The sequence below is a fragment of the Mesoplodon densirostris genome, chromosome 5, assembly GCF_025265405.1.
Source record: "Mesoplodon densirostris isolate mMesDen1 chromosome 5, mMesDen1 primary haplotype, whole genome shotgun sequence".
Classification (NCBI taxonomy): domain Eukaryota; kingdom Metazoa; phylum Chordata; class Mammalia; order Artiodactyla; family Ziphiidae; genus Mesoplodon; species Mesoplodon densirostris.
Window position 1 is genome coordinate 130,298,501 of NC_082665.1, and position 16,713 is coordinate 130,315,213.

General features: G+C 44.9%; 1 pseudogene; it reads right to left on the reverse strand.

Annotated features, from left to right (window-relative positions):
• Positions 1 to 403: 403 nt before the first annotated feature.
• Positions 404 to 891, reverse strand: LOC132491300 (S-phase kinase-associated protein 1-like; annotated as a pseudogene).
• Between the last annotated feature and the right edge of the window lie 15,822 nt (positions 892 to 16,713).

Here is a 16,713-nt window from a genome sequence, read left to right on the forward strand (position 1 = left end):
TTTTAGAGACTGGCATAACCTTTGTTTTAAATTTTTTTTGCAAGTTGTCTTATTTACAATGCCAACTTTCAAAAGTCACTAAAGTTAACTGGACAATAAACTAGGCAGAAATTGCTTTACAAAAAGAGGGAAATCCCAAAATGCCACTTTCTATAAAGAATCAACAGTTCAGTTTTATTCAGAGCAAAGAAAAAAGAAACTTTTGATCATACTCGAAGAAACTCAGCCATGGGTTTGGAATCTGTACTGAAACTACACATGCAATGAGGACAATATTCCACTAATAAAATTGATTTGCTGCTGCATTTGTCGACTGTTTTTCTAATATTAACAATTATAAACAGAGCATTGCAACTAGTATTTGGAACAATTCTTACAGTGTTACAGCATCAGGCACAAAATTTCACTTCTCACACCACTGGTTCTCTTTGGGTACCTGGGCTTCCTCTTCTTCCATAAAATCATTTTTGATATTGAATGTCTTTTGAATCTCCTCAGGAGTTTTCCTCTTGATCATAATGGCAACCGCTTGCAGATAACATCAAGCAAACCTTTGATGTCTAAGTAGTTTGCAGCCAGGATCAGCTCAAAAAGTGTTCCTTGGTCAACTTTCAGGAATTCTTGATCCGAAGCAGGGATGTCATCTGTTCGCTTTTCTTTGTCCTCACCACCCTCAGGAGGAGGAGAATCATCCTTGTGGTGGGTGCACCACTGAATGACCTTTTAAATATTGCTGCATTAACATTTGGCAAAGGGACTGGGTCATGGTGTCCTTCATCATCCGTTCCCAAATCTTCCAACATGGTCTTCATAGTCACAGACTGTTTGGCAATTTCAACATCAACTTGCAAATATATCTCCATTAGAACTCTGCAACTGAATTGAAGGCATGGTGTTAGGTCTCAAGGAGACTGTGGGCTGGAGGCTGATGAGAGCAGGGCGGCGTCTGCAAACAGAAAAACAGAAAGGCAGAGAACAAGGCCAACAGCTGTTCTGTTTCATTCTTGACATGATTTATCTGTGGTGCTTTTTTATCTGTGCCTGCTTTTTTCTTGGCTAGGGTTGACAGACATTTGTCTATTTTAGTATCTTTCCAAAGGACTGATAATTAGCTTTGTTGATTCTCTTTATATATCCTTATTTTATTTTATTATTATTTTTTGGAGCATAGTTGATTTACAATGTTGCGTTAGTTTCAGGTGTACAGCAAAGTGAATCACTTATACATAAACATATACATATATCCCCTCTTTTTTTAGATTTTTTTCCCATATAGGTCATTACAGAGTATTGAACAGAGTTCCCTGTGCTATGCGGTAGGTCCTTATTAGTTATCTATTTTATATATAGTAGTGTGTATATGTCAATCGCAATCTCCCAATTTATATAGATAGATCTATATGGATATAGAACAAAGTGGAAAAATCATATATCATTACATTTATATTATGTATACATATGTATAAGATATACGTTCCCTTTTATCTCATTCCATTTTTCCCCTCTGTTTAGAAGTTTTATGTTTTATGTATATTATTTTGGTCATAACCGTTTATATTTTAACATGCCTATTTAACAAAGTCTAAAGTTTGTATATATTTTTGCCTTCTTCCTGACAATACATTGATCACAGAATATTATAATTCTCATCATCCTCTCTCACTTTATGTTATTCTTTTTCAGCATTCTATTTCTGTCCTGCCTTCTCTCTCACTATCCATTATTATTATTGTTTTAAACAGTTCATATTTGTTTAGATTTCCTCACATGTTTACTAACATCTTTGACCACTATCTTTCTTGAGTCTCAGATCTTTGATCAGGGATATGTTTCCTTAGGCCTGAAGTACATCCTTTAGAATTTTCTTTACCAAAGGACTATTGGTGGTAAACTCCTTCAGTTTTTTACCTAAATTCTTTCAAGAAACTGACTTTAATTCTTCCTTGTCCCTGAAAGAAGTTTCTTTGGGTATAAAAATCTAGGCTGGCATTTATTTTCTTTATGCACATTAAATATATTGTTTCACTATCTTTCAGCTTTCATTTTTGCTTCTCTGAGTTCAACTATAATTGCCATTCCTAAGTTGATGATATTTTTTTTCTCCCTTTTTATGATCTTCTCTTTTTCTTTGGTGCTCGGAAGCTTCACTGCTTTGTCTCAGTGAAAAGTTCTAAAAAACCCCTTGATGTGACAATTGCTGTCTTTCACCAATTCTGTGAATTCCCTTCATGGTTTTCTTGAATAGTGCTTCCACCCAATGCCTCTATTATTTCCACCTGAAACTCCAAGTGGACATAAGTTGGACCCTTTTGTATTCTCTATGCCTTCAGACCTCTATTTTATATTTCTCTCTCTTTGTCTCTGTGAGGTGCATCCTGGTGCATATTTTCAAAGTTGTCATTTTCCTTAAACATGTAAAACATTGTTATTTTTCATTTTGTATTGTAGGGTTCCAGTATCTGAAGTCTTTGTGGGATTGACTATATGGTTTGTTGTTTTTCCTGGCTCTCACTTGTGGTATGTTGTTTCTCCGTGTTTAGTCCTTTTACACTGTGAGCTGTTTGTTTTCCTTGGAACTTTATCTATGAGAATTTTTTGAGGCCTGGGATGATGGTGTTACTCCAGTGAGGGTTTGTGTTTGCTTCTGCCATTTACCTTGGCGTATAGCTACCCCAGGGATGACTTTATTTTTTTATTTATTTACTTTTTAATTAATTAATTTTTATTTATTTATTTTGGCTGCATTGGGTCTTCGTTGCTGTGCATGGGCTTTCTCTAGTTGCGGCGAATGGGGGCTACTCTTTGTTGTGGTGCGCAGGCTTCTCATTGCAGTGGATTCTCTTGTTGTGGAGCACGGGCTCTAGGTGCGCAGGCTTCAGTAGTTGTGGCTCGTGGGCTCTTGAGCACAGGCTCAGTAGTTGTGGTGCACAGGCTTAGTTGCTCCCCGGCACGTGGGATCTTCCCGGACCAGGGCTCAAATCTGTGTCCCCTGCACTGGCAAGCGGATTCTTAACCACTGCACCACCAGAGAAGTCCCGCCAGGGCTAACTTTAAGTTAAATTCTGTACTTGAGGTGTGTGTGTGAGTGTGTGTGTGTTTATCACATAATTAGTGTGTATTTGGACCACAAACCTATGTGAGAGCTTGTTTGTGGTAGTGAATTTTTTTAAGAAATCTAAAAAATTTTAGGCAGTGCTAAGGATGAAAGAGGCAAGTTTATGTTATTCTCTTTGTGTGTTTCCACTGAAGGGTATGGTTAGACTCTTTACTTGGGTGGCCCTAGAGTTTTCCTCTCTTGTCGGCATCCCTATAGCTTTGAGCACCAAGGCTTTCTTTCCATTTAGGCCGTTGCTTCAATTGAAACGTTTATTACCTTTTTCTGGCACTACTGTAATAGCTGCTTTGTTTCTTGGTCCAAGGATTTCCCCCTCTCTCTCATTTTTAAGCTGCTGTCAGAGTGATCTTTCTAAAAAATCAAAAGGATAATCTGATTGTCATACAGACAGAGAAAAAACATCCGACGTGAAAAGAATTTCACAACTGTCCGTAGGCTGCAGTTGGACTCTCCCCTCAGCCACAGCAGACTCTCCAGCCACTCCCCTACCCTGTGCGTTCTGTACTCAAGCCGCTCTAGATTCTTCATCATTTTCTGAATAACCTTCAGCATCTTCTTGCCTTTGCACATGATGGAATCCCACCTGGCACACCTCTGAACCTCACGACTGGGACCATGGCAAGGCAAGTGAGTGTCTGGGCTGCAGAATTTAAGGAGACACTCGCTGTCAGGCTCGTACAGGTGCTGTCTTGCTTCTGCCGAATGAACTGCCTAATGCCTTTGTCAAAGTCAAATTCATGTGTTACCTGTCTACCTTCCTACAGAAGGAAAGTAGCCTGTGCTAAATACCATATCGCGGGAGGACAGGAACCATGTCTGTTAGGTATTGTTTCACCAGTGTCTGGAACAGTACCCAGCACAGAGCAGGTGCTCAGTAAATACTTGGTGAATGAATGAATGAATAAGTAGATTCTGAGTTTCTTTTTTTTTAAAAATTAATTAATTAATTTATTTATGGCTGTGTTGGGTCTTCGTTTCTGGGCGAGGGCTTTCTCTGGTTGTGGCAAGCAGGGGCCACTCTTCATCGCGGTGCGCGGGCCTCTCACTATTGCGGCCTCTCTTGTTGCGGAGCACAGGCTCCAGACGTGCAGGCTTAGTAGCTGTGGCTCACGGGCCCAGTTGCTCCGCGGCATGTGGGATCCTCCCAGACCAGGGCTTGAACCCGTGTCGCCTGCATCGACAGGCAGATTCTCAACCACCAGGGAAGCCCTTCTGAGTTTCTTGATGGCAGAGAATACGTTATGTTCCTCTGTTCCTCTGTTCCCTGCTGTCTTATAATTCATCCATTCTGGATCCTTGAAAGATGTTTGTTTGTTAGTTGCACAAGTGGAAGGAGGAGGCTCTGTTTAGTCCTATCCAGGCCTGGCAGCTTTCTGGGTGAACCTCAGTCCTGTGACTCACATGTTGTCTGCTTGCTTACAGTTCCTTCCTCTTGATGTTTTATGGAGGGCGTGGATGCAGGTGGGTGAGGCTTTCGAAGCTGGCTGGCCATCAAATCACTGGGAAGATTTTAGGGTACACGTGAATTCTTGAACCCCTTTCCCAGAGTCTCTTTTTCCATTTTTCTGAGGCAAAATCCAGGAGTCTGCACTTTTACAAAATCACTATGTGGTTCTGGTAATCAGTCAAGTGTGGGCACCAGGACACCACAGCACCAACTGTCTAATTTTAATTTTCCAAATATTCGCGTGCATTTTAAAAGAATAGTGATTGCCACAACGATTTCAGAACCCTGCATGTTTTAAAAATACTTAAAAATACTTACGCATCTGCAAAACGTTTCTTAAACATGCCACGAGATACCCTGAGGGCATGGAGTAGGAGAAGGCATGGCCATGGACATGATGTTCCAGTTCAAATTTGACCTCTGTTTATTATACATCTTCAGGAAGATCCTCATGCCGTCCCAGGTGACACCGTGCTAAGTGGATGGACTGGAAAGTTTTGTGGCAGTGGAGAAAGCAGGAAGGAGGAAAAAGGTGGAATGTAAAATAATTCCAGTTTCTACAGAAAATAGCTTCCTCATCAGAGAACGAATTCCATAAATAATTGAGAAAGCTGATGGAACACTTAAAATAGCTGAAGGAAAAACACGCACATTCAATGTGAGCCTCGAGCCTGCAGTGATGGTTAGATCTGAGAAGTCCGTTGCAGGCGTTTGGGAGTAATGGGTGTCATGGAGGCGTCATATTCAAAGCCGTTAAAAATAACCGGCTCCCTGAGAAATAAACACCTAGCCTAAGCCCTTAGGCATTCTCAGTGAGGGACAGAAATAGCTCCTGTAGTTCCCATTGCTCTTTAATTTCTACTCCTACTATTTCATTATTCATCATTTCTGTGCAGTTTGCTTCGTCTATTTATTTAAAATGCGATTCCAGACGACAGGCAGCCGTCCCAGTGTTCTGTGTCTTGCATAGCCCTTTCCACCCCGGGAAACAGAAATTATATAACTTGTTTTCACTTGTGCAGATGGGGGAGGATTCACATGTTTGGTTTGGTGAGCTTCCAGGAAATAATTTTAAGTGTTTATCTAAAGTTTATTCAGACTGTCTTGATCTAGAAGTTAGACAGGAAACCTAGCAGCGAACTGAAAGAAACCAGGCTCTGAAGAGGGGGATCTCTCAGTGTAGCCAGAAGGGTTGAACTGTGACACCCTGGGGTATTCACACCATGGAAAGCAGGAGGCTCGATTCTAGGGCTTATGTGATTTAGAAGCTGCGTCAGTATTGTTAATTTTTTTTTTTCGGTACGCGGGCCTCTCACTGTTGTGGCCTCTCCCATTGCAGAACACAGGCTTCGGACGCGCAGGCTCAGCGGCCATGGCTCACGGGCCCAGCCGCTCCGCGGCATGTGGGATCTTTCCTGACTGGGGCACGAACCCGCGTCCCCTGCATCGGCAGGCGGACTCTCAACCACTGCGCCACCAGGGAAGCCCAGTATTAATATTTGCTACCACTTCCTGTTGCTCGTTGTTCTCGTTGCTGTTGCTATATAATAACCTGCCCTAACACTTCATAAACTGGTATAAACTGGTATAAACTTTCACTTCGCTCATGATTTTGTGGGTGAGGAATCTGGAAAGGGCTCAGCTGGGTGGCTCTTGCGGGGGTTGCAGTCAGATGCTTGTTGTCTGCAGGAGTTACCGGGCTAGGTGTCCACGCAGGCTCCGTTACGTGGCTGACGGCTGGCTGTCCACTGGGAGCACCGAGAACGTCTCCGGGTTGCCCTGGAGCATCTACGTGTGGACTCTCCATCACGATGAGCTGGGTTAGTCACACTCCCTGCGTGGGAGCCCACCTCTCCCAGAGCAGGCACCCCACAAGGGGAGGCAGAACCTGGATGGCCTTCCCTGACCTAGCCACGGAGGGCACTTCCATGGCACTCTGTTGGCCGAAGTGGCCACAAGTCCGCCCAGACTCAATGGGAGAAGACATGTCCTTCACCTCTTCACAGGAGGAGTGGGAAGGAACTTGTGGCCATTAAAAAAATTCATACTCACATTAAAACCAGACATTACATAAAATATTGGGTTGGCCAAAAAGTTCGTTTGGGTTTTTCTGTAAAATCTTGGGAAAAACACGAACGAACTTCTTAGCCAGCCCAATATATAGCTTACTTAATCCTCACAAAACCCTATGAGGTAGGTACTATTATTGTTCATGTTTTACAGATAGGAAATCGAGGTTCAGAGAGGTTAAGTCATTTGCCCCAGGTTGCACAGCTAGTAAGAGGTTGAGTGGTACATGAATGTACAACTGTCTGTCTCCAAACGTTTACTGTCTGTGTTGAGTTGCACAGTGTTTTAAAGGCTCAAACGTTGTCTCAGATCTCAATCATTGCAGCTATTCTAGGCAACTGGATAATTCCACTGAGTCTAGAATGCCAACACATGAAGTACCAGTTTGGGTATCTCGTCAGTCCGTTTGAAGCAAGGAGCATTCATTTGAGCATGTGGCCCTTTGCCCTGAGGTAGAGAGCTGCTCAGTCCCTTATCCAGAGATGGAATCTGGCCTGTATCACTCAAGTAGCCCAAGACAAAAGTAGGATCTTGTGTGATACTGGGGGAGGGGAGGGGAGGTTACAGTGGCTTCCCTGAGGTGGGTGGGTACATGTGAAGCAGATGTGGTAATTATAGGGGAGGACCCTGCAGCAGGGGTGTCAGCTGGTCATTGGCCTGTCCGATGTGAACTATGCCAAGTGCCTGTGTGGACACATGGACAGATAGAACCACAGAGCGTGTTCGGGGGCCTGCCCGGCTGAGAGCAGAGGCTGTCCTGAAGGGCCCAGAGACAAGCAGGCCCAGGCTGAGAGGGGACGAGAACAGAGCTTGACAGTCAGTGAGAAGACCCCAGGGGAGGGCCCTACAGAGCGCCTGCTGCAGGAGGCCCACAGTTATGGTTATCCTCCCGTTTGCGGGTCGCCTGCCCCCAGGGTGTGGGTCTTTGCTGGAGGGCCAAGACCTTGGGCGGTAATTCTCCTTTTCTTCCTCAATCTTTTCCTCACTTCTAATACTTAATAAATATTTGTGGATAGCATCCTGGGCCCCTGGAAACAGAGTGACGAGCGAGTTAGACATCTTTGCCCTCATGGAGCTTACAGTCCAGGTGGGGGAGTAGAACCATTAGATTAATAATTACACACGTAGTACCTGAGGACCAAGTGATAAGTTCTGACAGGGACTGCTGACAGCCCGCTCCCCATCCACGCTGCTCCGTTTAGCAGTGGAGTCGCCTGGCATAGTAGCAGGGTATGTGGCTACAAACTACCGATGCGTTTCCCAGCCTCCCACGCAGCTAGGAGTGGTCCTGTAAGTCGGTTCAGGCTAATAAAAGGGATGGGTGTCGCTTCCATGTCCTGTCCTTAAAATGAAGACTAGTTGCCCTATAGCTTTCCCCCGCTCCTTCCCACTAGCAGGTAAATGGTAGCAATTTGAGCAGATACCTTGGACCTAGAGATGGAAGTTTTCCATGGAGGATGGTCTTGCCAGTTTTTGTCCCCTATTGTTTTAATGACAGATTAGCTTTTACCCTAAACGAGTACCACAGTAGTTGTATGAAAAAGTATAGTGTGAAACAACAGTGAGATGCCCCTACACGCCTATTAGCATGGCCAAAATCCAGAACACTGACAACACCAAATGCTGACGAGGATGTGAAGCAACGGGAACCCTCATCACTGCCAGTGGGAATGCAACATCGTGCAGCCACTTTGGGAGACAGTTTGGTGGTTTCTAACAAAATCAAGCATACTCTTACCGTATGATCCAGCAATCACACTCCTTGGCGTTTATACAAAGGAACTGAAAATTTATGACACTCCTTGGCGTTTATACAAAGGAGTTGAAAACTTATGACACTCCTTGGCGTTTATACAAAGGAGTTGAAAACTTATGTCCATGCATAAACCTGCACATGAATGTTCATAGCAGCTTTATTTATAGTTGCCAAAACTTGGAAGCAACCCAAGATACCCTTTCAGGGGTGAATGGATACATGAACTGTGGTTCATCCAGACAATGGAGTATTATTCATTGCTGAAAAGAAACAAGTTATCAGGCCAGGAAAAGACACGGAAGAAACTACATGCATGTTACTAAGGGAGAGAAGCCAATAGGAAAAGGCTACGTGCTACATGATTCCCACTGTATGACACTCTGGAAAAGGCAGAACTCTGGAGACAGTAAAAAGCTCAGTGGTTGCCAGGGGTTGGAGGGGTGGGGAGAGAGAACAGGTGGAGCACAGGGGATTTTTCGGGCGGCAGAACTGCTCTGTATGACGCTATAATGGTGGATATGTGTCATTATACATCTGTCCAAATCCATAGAATGTACAACACCAAGAGTGATCTGTAATGGCAACTTGGACCTTGGGTGATAATGGTGTGTTTGTGTACGTTCATCACTTGTAACCGATGTGTCACTTCGGTGAGGGCTGTTGATAGGGAGGTGATCTGCTGGGAAGGGGCAGGAGGTGTTATGTGGGAAATCTGTACCTCCTCAGTTTTGCTGTGGACCTAACACTGCTCTAAAAAACTGTGCACTGTGCTCTATGGCCAAATGGCTCGTGAGGCTACCTGAGGAAGGGTGAGTTAGGATGAGCAGTTTCTGTCTTCTGACTGGAACAAATCAAGCGTTGACAAAGTAAGCAGAATAACAAAATAACAGTTTGTGGTTGTTTCTTTTACTGCTTGCTTTGAAGACGGTCTCTGGGCTAACGCCCTTTTCTTGCAGGCCAAAGAAAAACCTGGATTAGGGTTGCTTTCCAAAAAAACCAAAAAACCCCACAGGGGGCCCAGTTAAATTTGAATTTCAGACAGACAGTGAATACTTTTAAGTATAAATGTTCCATGCAATATTTGGGACATACTTATACTAAATTTTTTCCTTTTGTTTACCTGAGTTCAAATTTAACTGGGCCTCGTGTTATTTTTATTTGCCGAGTCTGACAACTTCAGCCTGGACTCAAGTCCCTGTCGGACTCGAGGAGCTCAATCCTTTCTTCTTAAGGTTTATTTGTCTTTGTATCCACGATGCCTGGCACATAGTAGGAACCCAATAAATGATCAGTTTAGCCTCTGAGATGAACAGTGATAAATCACTAAGAATCGTCTGAAATGTGAAACCCATAGGGGGTCAAAACTGTGCATTCTTTCAATGGTCTTAATTTGCCGTGACCAAAAATGCTTAGAGTTTTGGTTTGTCCACACATTGTCGGAGATTATCTGTCCATTTAGATGATCTTTAAAAAATGGATTAAGAGAAGTGGCCAACACAGCACAGCAGCTCACTTCCTCCTGTGGGCGCACAGCTATTGACAGAGCAACTATTGATGAGAAAGACTGGAAGTGTAGCCGAAAAGATCCTCTCCCACTAAAGACACAAAGAAGGAACTGCAACGAGACAGGTAGGAGGGCTGGAGACATGGCATAGTCAAGACCCACACCCTTGGGCAGGTGACCCACAAACGGGAGGATAATTATAATTGCGGAGGTTCTCCCCAAGGAGTGAGGGGCCTGAGCCCCACATTGGGCTCCACAGCCCGAGAGTCCTGCACCAGGAAGACGAGCCCCCAGAACGTTTGGCTTTAAGGCCAGTGGGGTTTACTTCTGGGAGAGCCAAAGGGCTGTGGGAAACAGAGACTCCACTGTTAAAGGGCACACACAAAATCTCACACACTCCGGGACCCAGGAAAGAAGCAATAATTTGAAAGGAGCCTGGATCACACCCACATGCTGATCTTGGAGAGCCTCTTGGAGGGTCAGGAGGCATCTGGGACTCCCCCTGGGGACACAGACACTGGAGGCAGCCATTTGGGGGAGCTCGTTCTACCACGTGGGCACTGGTGCTGGCAGGTGCCGTTGTGGAATCCTCCCTCCAGCTCATTAGCACTGGGGCCCGGCCCTGATCACCAAACTGCCAGCACTGGTACTGGGACCCCTCATGGGTGGGTAGGGACACAGACCCACCCACCAGCAGGTCTGCTGCCTTAAGATCCACTGAGCCCACAGCTGCCCCAGGACCTGGTCCTGTCCACCAGTGCACCAGCACTAGTCCTGGGACTGCCTGAGCCTTGGCCCTGGCCACCAGTGGGCTGACACCAGCTCTGGGACCGCTGGGCCCTGCAGCCAGAGACCCCAGGACCAGGCTCTGCCCACCAATGGGCCAGCGCTAGCCCCAGGACCTGGCTTCACCCACCAGTGGGCGAGCATCAGTCCCAGGACCTCCCAGGACCACCACAGTCCTGTAGCCTGCTGTGTCAGCACCCAGCCCACCCACCATCCAGCGGGCACCAGCCCCAGAACCCTATGGGTCCTGGCCCTGCCCACCAGCAGGCCAGCACCAGCTTTGGGACACCCCAGATGCTACAGCCACCCACCTGAGAACCCAGCTCTGCCCCACAGTGGGTCAGCATTAGCCTCGGGACTGCCCGGGGTTCTGCAGCCAGCCGCCTCATGACCCGGCCCTGCCCACCAGCACCTGACAGCCTCTGCACAAGGCTGGGCCTGGCAAAACAACCCGACTGGGCACCAGCCATGCCTACTGGACTGCCCACAGAAGTCAGCCTGCCACAACAGAAGGACCCACATGGTCCACATAGGGGCAGCCCTGGAGCTTATAGCTCTTGTGACCAGAGGGGCATGCTGCTGCGGTGTCTCCTACAGAACGCCACTTCTCCAAGGTTGGGCAATGTAACCCACCTACTAAATACATGGAAATAAAACCAGCAAAGCAGGCAAAGCAAAGCAACAGAAAAATATGTTTCAAATGAAGGAAGAAGTTAAAACCCCACAAGGACTAAGTGATGTGGAGACAGGCAGTCTACCCAATAAAGAGTGCGAGGCAATGATCATAAAGATGTTCAAAGAACTCTGGTGACAACTGGATGGACAGAGTAAAAAGTTAGAAGCTTTTAACAAAGAGTTAGGAAAAGGAAGAACCAAACAGAGATGAAGAATACAATAACTGAAAGAAAAAATATACTGGAAGAAACCAACAGTAGATTAGATGATACAGAGGAATAGATCAGTGAACTGGAAGACAGAGTAGCGGAGATCACTGAAGCAGGACAGAGAGAAGGAAAAGAAACGAGAAGTTTTAGAGACCTATCAAGTGCACTAACATTCTCCTTATGTTAACATTCCCAATATAACATTCCCAGAAGGAGAGGAGTGAGAGAGAGGGACAGAGAACGTAATTGGGGACATAATAGCTGTAAACCTGGGAAAGGAAACAGACATCCAGGTCCAAGAAGCACAGAGAGTTCCAAACAGGATCTCACCAAGACTCATTGTAGTTAAAATGGCAAAAATTAAAGAGAGACTATTAAAGGGGAGCAAGGGAAAAGCAGCAAGTTACGTGCAAAGGAACTCCCATAAGGCAGTCAGCTGACTTTTCAGCAGAAACGCTGCAAGCCAGAAGGGAGTGGCATGAGATGTTTAATGTGATAAAAGGGAAAAACCTGCAACCAAGAGTACTGCACCCAGAAAGGCTTCCACTCAGATATGATGGAGAGATCAAAAGTTTTATAGACAAGCAAAAGTTAAAAGAGTTCAGCACCACCAAACCAGCTTTACAAGAAATGTTCAAGGGACTTCTCTAAGTGAAAAAGAAAAGGCCACAACTAGAAACATGAAAATTATGAAAGGAAAAATCTCATTGGTAAAGGCAAATATACAGGAAAGGTAGTAAATCAGCTATGTTTAAAGCTGGTAAGAAGGTTAAAAGATAAAAATAAAATCATCTATAGCTGCAATAAGTAGTTAAGGGATACACAAAACAAAAAGATGTGAAATATGATGTCAAAACGGTAAACATGGGGCAGGGGAGTAAAAATGCAGGGTTGTTAATATGCATTCATATATATAGAGGTTGCTATATATACTTTTAAGTTTCTGGTGGGGGAGTGCAGAGATCTCATCTTGTGGTGCCCAAGACAAGCCCCTTTGTAAGTTCCCTTGCTTATTACACCTGCCACCTGCCCATCTGGAGTGTCTGCCTCTTTCTTCGGTCTCCCCCGTCCTCCGTGTACAAGAGGCCAGTTTACAAACCCAAAATGATCTTTCTCCTTGCCCCACCTCCTGACATAACATTGGCGATTTTGGCATTCGTTTTGGTGGCTCTTTTTCACCCATGAAGCTTCAGTTTTATATTCTGTGTCTCTATACTCTCCAGGCCAATCTCATCTCCACTTGAAATGGATTTACCCCCAGGATTTAAAACTTAAGTTGCCTATTTTTCACTTCTCTCACACCCTCACTTCTGCTGGTTTTCCTTTGCATCCTCACTGTGACTCCTTCACCTTTAATTCTTTGATTCTTTCCTGCTTTACTGGCCCATGACCTTTCCTACCACTGTACCACGTCGGCTGTTTCACTGATGTCACAGTGCTTAGGCCTGGCTGCCTCTGTTACTGCTTTGCTGGAAAGAGACATGAGACCACATGAGTTGGTGGTCCCACAAATGACTACTCCCGTGCTCAGGGGAAACTGCTGGTTCAGCAGTCTTCCATCAACCTCTTCTTTTTCTTTCCTTAAAGTGACATTACATCTGAACAAATGAAATATTTTAAGGTGTTCTCCCACATCCCATCCTGATCGGCTCCCCAAGTTCTGACCATTTAGAGATGGTCTTTTCAGGCTTTTTTTTGGGTATCCTTCTCAAGATGCCTAATGCAGTCACAGAGGCTTGGGAGAATAGAGCAGCATCTCAGACTGCAGGATGCTCAGCAGTCACCTGGGCCTCCAGTTAAAATGCAGAGTCCAGGGCTTCCCTGGTGGCGCAGTGGTTGAGAGTCCGCCTGCCGATGCAGGGGACATGGGTTCGTGCCCTGGTCCGGGAAGATCCCATATGCCGCGCAGCGGCTGGGCCCGTGAGCCATGACCACTGAGCCTGCACGTCCGGAGTGCTGTGCTCCGCAACGGGAGAGGCCACAACAGTGAGAGGCCCGCGTACGGCAAAAAAATAAAAAATAAAAAATAAAAATGCAGAGTCCAGGGCTGGAGGTCTGGGGTAGGGGGTGAAAGTCTGCATTTCCCACAGACTCCCAATGAGGCTGATGCTACTGTCTGTGGAGCCCACTCAGAGCAGCAAGGGTGTACAGCACTTATTTTGTTTTATTTTATTTATTTATTTATTTATTTTGGATTTTTTTTTTTATTAGTTTCTGCTTTATAACAAAGTGAATCAGTCATACATATACATCTGTTCCCACATCCCTTCCCTCATGCATCTCCCTCCCTCCCACCCTCCCCATCCCACCCCTCCAGGCGGTCACAAAGCACCGAGCTGATCTCCCTGTGCTCTGCGGCTGCTTCCCACTATCTATCTACCTTACGTTTGGTAGTGTATATATGTCCATGCCTCTCTTTCGCTTTGTCACAGCTTACCCTTCCCCCTCCCCATATCCTCAAGTCCATTCTCAAGTAGGTTACAGCACTTATTTTAGAGAAAGCTACACACACTTGCATAGATGGAGAAGCAGGGGTAAAGCAGAGAGTCCTCTGACTTGTCCAAAGTTGCCAACCACAGCCAGAGTGAGGGAAGTGTGGGCCGGTGCTCTCGGCTCCTGAGCTGGCGGTGTCCATGTCTCTTCTGTGCTGTTTTCCTCATTCCAAGTAGAAGCAGCAGCTGGACTGTACCTTCCTCGTGGGACAGTTAAAGGGTTTTACCCAACGGTGCACATCCTCAGCTCATGCTGCATCCTGCCTGCCATCCATGACCCTCCTTTAACACAATCGAGCGCCAAGTAGGGAAGTGACTCCCCCCATACTAGGTCAGAAACACAGGCCAGTCCGTCTACCCCCAGGCTGGCACTGAGGACCCCTCCCTGCAGCTCAGCCTGAATCACTGAACCAGAGTTGTTCAATGTCCTGACTTCCCGCTGCCTGAACCATCAACATCTTCTTGATGTCATGGTGCATCATGCCCAGTGGCTTTCCCTGGCCTTTTCTATTTTCTGTAATTAGCAATCAAAATTTTGTCCTGACCCTCTTCTCCCTCTCTTCTCCCTCTAAGACCTATGACTCCTCAGCACCAACTTCTACTTCTGAGCAGATGACCCTGCTCATTGGTCTCAGTCTCTCTTCTAAGATGCAAACTCACTTCCATAATCTTTTTTTTTTTTTCACTCCTGAAGTCAGCCACTTATCTTACTTCCCAATTTTTGTTAACTGATATGTTGAATGGGCTACACATGTAACATATAAACCCAAGACTTATTTTTTATCACTTACTGTTTCTTTTAACCCCTTCTGAAGGGGTATCCATCCCCCGCCACGGGGTAAGGGAGGTCCATAACTCTTCTACTCATTCTTAGGTAATAGAAAGGCCTAAGTTACAAAGCACAGTTTTGATACAGAAATGAGAACATCTCGTTAGTAGCACGGGAGGACTGGCTCTAGGCGGGCTGTATGCCATTCAGTCGGGGTTATGATCAGCTTCTCCTTTCCTCACTTCCCTCCTCCTGGACTTGCCAGCTGCTGTTCCTGACTTCACCAGAATGGAGGGGGGTGGAACGGAGAAGTAAAGGAACATGCGCTGGCGTGAGATGGCTTCACGCTTCCTGGGTGGACAGATGTTTACATTTGGCTCTTTTTCTTGTGGGCGCTCTGTGGGCTCTTGCAAAACCCATCTGGGCCCCTCTGTTAGCCTGTGATGTGAATGGTGCTTCTCCATCGGGAGCTGCTGATTCCATCTTGACTTTTGCCTCTGTGCTGCATCCTCCAGCCTCGGATTTCTGGGCCCCTGTGGCCTGGAAAGCCACCCTCTAGGGCAAGATTCCTTTAAAAAAAACCAAAAAATTTTATTTATTTATTTATTTATTTATTTATTTTCGGCTGCGTTGGGTCTTTGTTGCTGCGTTTTATAAATTTATTGGGGAGCTTAAGGGAGAATTAATGATAGGTATATAGAGAATGTAAAAATGAAATATGAGTCAATTATTAACTGCTGGAAAATTACAAGTTATACATGAAAGGAACTACTGAACAATAAAATGGCTCAGTAGAAATCAGTATTCGTATAGCCCTAATAAAATAAACCGTGAATGTTGATTTCACCATATATTATTCATTGTAACTATTCTGTGAGAGGAGGGGAAGGACTGAGGTATATAAGGGAGATTTGCAAGGCAGGAAAGTGGAAAGAGAGCTAAAATCTTATCAACCGCAATAGGAAGTCGATAGATAATAACTGAAACGTATGAATTCACAGATAGCAACATGAGGTTGTCATTTGTGCAAGTGGAAGTAAATGTTAGAGGAGTTGAAAGTGTGTGAAGTATTTCTTTGGAATGCAGGATTCAAGCGTCGATGGAGTGAAACAGATGTCTCTGATGTAATACTCAGATGTATTTTTATTTTTATTTGAGAGTCCGTGTCTGATAACTCTGATATCTTGATCATCTGTTGGTCTGTTTGTATCGTCTATATTTTTCTCGTGGGCCTGTGTGTTGGCATACATGAAAATTTTCAATTAATTGCCAGACATTATATACGAAAAGTAATAGCTGCTTGAGTGGTGTTATCTTTGTCAAAAGGTGTTCTGTTTTGTTTTTTGTTTTTTTTCCAGTTTTTGTCAGGCAGTTAATATAGTAGTATACATTGTTTTCAGTCATTAGTTGATTTGAGGTTGGGTTTCGGTGTTTGTAAAGGCCTTGTCTATTTAAGCTCCATTTTACTTTCAGGGTGTAATCCTTTAGCAGTACTAATTAAATCTGGGGACGTTTACTCAACAGCTGTGAATTCCAGGTTTTATCCCCCAGTTTTGTGAGATTGTAGGCAGCTTGTTTTCCCCACTCTCTTACAGGTTTCTCCTGGGAGAATTTTCTGAATAAATAACTTGCACCTAAATTCTTGGCTTGGATTCAGCCTCTGGGATAATGCAAGCTAGGACAACATCTATTAATAAAGCACAATTAGATGGGCAGACAAAAGTAAGACTTAGGGCTACGTAAACCCATCTCTCCATTACATTTAGGCCAAAGCCAGCCCACGTATTTCTGTGTTCCATCCTGAGGACCATGAAAAATGAACCTTTATTTTATTTTCCTTTTATGATTTATTTTAGAGCTGCTCATTTACTTCTGAATAAGGCAGAAATT